A 2,637-nucleotide genomic window follows, 5' to 3' on the forward strand; every position below is an offset into this window, starting at 1 on the left:
CATTTTTATTATATTGTCTCAGCCCACTCATGATAAAGTAATACTTTTCCAATTGTTTAGGAGGTTATATTTCTCTGAGAGTAAAAATAAAATCTTGATTTTCATAAATTTTGTTTTGTAGTTATATTTAGCTAAATTCTGTGTGTATCTTGATTAACACCTTGTTTAACTTATTTAATTAACACAGAAGTAGTTAAATTCCAAAGTTTCTTTCAGTTGTTTTCATTTTATTGGCATTTATCTTTGCAAAATGACTTATAGTAATATTGGCACATTTATTTATTTATTTTTTCCATTTTCGGTACTGATTTGATTTTCATATTCTAAAAATGAGATCAGCTCATGGTTTATCTGTTTTATTTTTTAGATTATCTCCTACTTTGTTTACTAATTCAATATTTTCTCTCAATTTTATTAGTCTCATATTTAATTTTCAGGATTTTTATTTGTTTAATTTTCTTTTTAGTTTATTTTCTAAGGTTTTCTAGGGATTTTTGAGGGGGAAGGAGACATTTCTGTTCAATTTGTTGCTTTATTAATTTTCCCTTTAGTTAAAAAAATAGAAGTAGAATAGAAATCTTAGAAATTCTTTGACTGAGTACCCCAAATTTTGACATTGACTCATTGTTTAATTGTCTTAAATGAAATTATTAACCTACCAATTCTTGTTGTAAGATTAAGATTATGTTACTTAGTCTCTAATTTTTAATTCTTTCCTTAGTAGTTCTTTGTTGATTATAATTTTCATTACTTTGTGTCCTATAAGGAATGTGTTTAATACCTCCACTCATCTCCATTTGTTTTATATGTATATGTATATATATATATATGTGTGTGTGTGTGTGTTTGTGTGTGTGTGTGTGTGTGTGTGTATGCTCTCTGCTGGATGTGATCTGTTTCTGCTCTTCTGCCCATCTATCTTCCACTCATACCCCAATCACAGATTCTTAACTTTTTCTTTCCTTTTAAGGCTTTCTTCATAAAATACCATCTGAGTTTAGAGTTTGATTTGTTTTTCATTAATGTTTTTCTGAATTTGTTCTTCTCATTTTTTTATTTCCCCCCTTCCTTCCTGTTTTCCTATGAGTTGATTGTATTTCTACAGCAAAGTATGTGTGTGTATGTGTGTGTGTGTGTGTGTAAAATATGTAATGCTTCCTGAATTTGACTGTTATCTTTGTGTAGAGGTAATGCTAATCTTTTCTGTATAGTTTAAATTTTAGTGCATGTACTGCTGAAGCAAGTGCATTAAAATATAGTTGTAAGAGGGACTAAAAAGAACTCTTAATCTGATCAACAGAACTTTTAGTGAAGGGTAGAATTTTGTATGCATTTATCTCTTAAACTAAATAAAGAGAAAGAGATATGACAGGAGAAAAAAGCCAATAATTTCCAAGAGATGACATCTAGGAAGAATGGCAAAAGTAAAATCCATTGCCTGAGGTGTCTATACACAAATACATAGACCGTGGGTGATAAGTAAGGTAAACAAACAAACAAAAAAAGGCTAATGTAGCATATTGAAATGTCTGATTAAGTTTCAAAAAATTGACACTCTCACTAACTTATATGCCACCTTCTACACAAATTTAAGATTTCTAACAACTCTTCTTTATATAAACACTCTATTCTACATTTCAATTTAAGGAAACTTTGCTGTTGTAGATTTATGTATCTGATGTAAGTACAGAAGCAGACCATCATTTTGGAGATCTCAGCTAAGACTCATAATGAGATAGATCTGTGCTCTCATCAAATTTGGAGTTCTCTCCAGTGATTGAGATAACAGTCCATCCATGGCTGCCAATAATGTGTGACTTTTGGCCAAATCTTCCCCAAAGATCTCCTTGTATGTCCACTCCATATACTAGAGGCCTTCTTTCCTTTTTTTTTTTAATCTGTTGTGAGTATATGACTGAAACTCTGGATATCTATGAACCTGTAATTCCTCATTCTTTCCATAGTTCTAATTCATTGTCTTTTCCTATTATGCAATTCCTTAATAATATCTTTTAGTTCTTTGTTGATTATATGTGATAGCCTGGTCACACCTACCATGTACCTCTCCATTGACCTCTAAGTGATAATCACTTTTAGTTCTTTTGAGGCAATTTTGTCTGTTTTATTCATATTACAACAGTATTGAAAGGATGGGCTTTTTCATTTATGAGAAGCTTGTAGTTGGTAAAAGAACTCAACAATATCTTGAAACCAATCCAGCATCTGCATCTAGTTCTTGGTCTATCTGTTCTGTCTTTCTCATATAGACAATTTTGGACAAAGGTTTCCTTAAACTGCTGTTTAGACAGGGTATCTCTCCAAATGCATACTGAGATCTAGGCAATAAACATTCTTTATCCACTTTCTCTTTCCTTTTTTCCCAAAAGGCCAGACTCTGTTGAGTGATTACAGGCCTCTTCCAGAAGGTGGCAATGTCCTTGAGCAGAAATTTCAGAGATCTGCATGTCAGCTTCATACAAGTATAACTCCCTAATAATTATATATGTGTGACTAACATAGATTGAGAGTTCTCTTATTGCTGGATGTTTTAAAAGCAGAGGATTTATGGTCATTTATGATCAATATTATAGAGAAGAATTCTATTCAAATACGAGATGGACTAACTAGCCACTGAGG

General features: G+C 31.6%; 1 non-coding gene across 1 annotated transcript; it reads right to left on the reverse strand.

The window, feature by feature from the left end:
• Window positions 1-1,140: 1,140 nt before the first annotated feature.
• On the reverse strand, window positions 1,141-1,247 carry LOC138160036 (U6 spliceosomal RNA). The gene has a single exon (XR_011168063.1). It is a non-coding gene; the product is annotated as a U6 spliceosomal RNA (small nuclear RNA).
• Window positions 1,248-2,637: the final 1,390 nt, after the last annotated feature.

This window comes from Petaurus breviceps, unplaced genomic scaffold, assembly GCF_028583685.1.
Source record: "Petaurus breviceps papuanus isolate PSGF00001 unplaced genomic scaffold, PetGlider_PUasm1.0 178, whole genome shotgun sequence".
NCBI classification, from domain to species: Eukaryota; Metazoa; Chordata; class Mammalia; order Diprotodontia; family Petauridae; genus Petaurus; species Petaurus breviceps.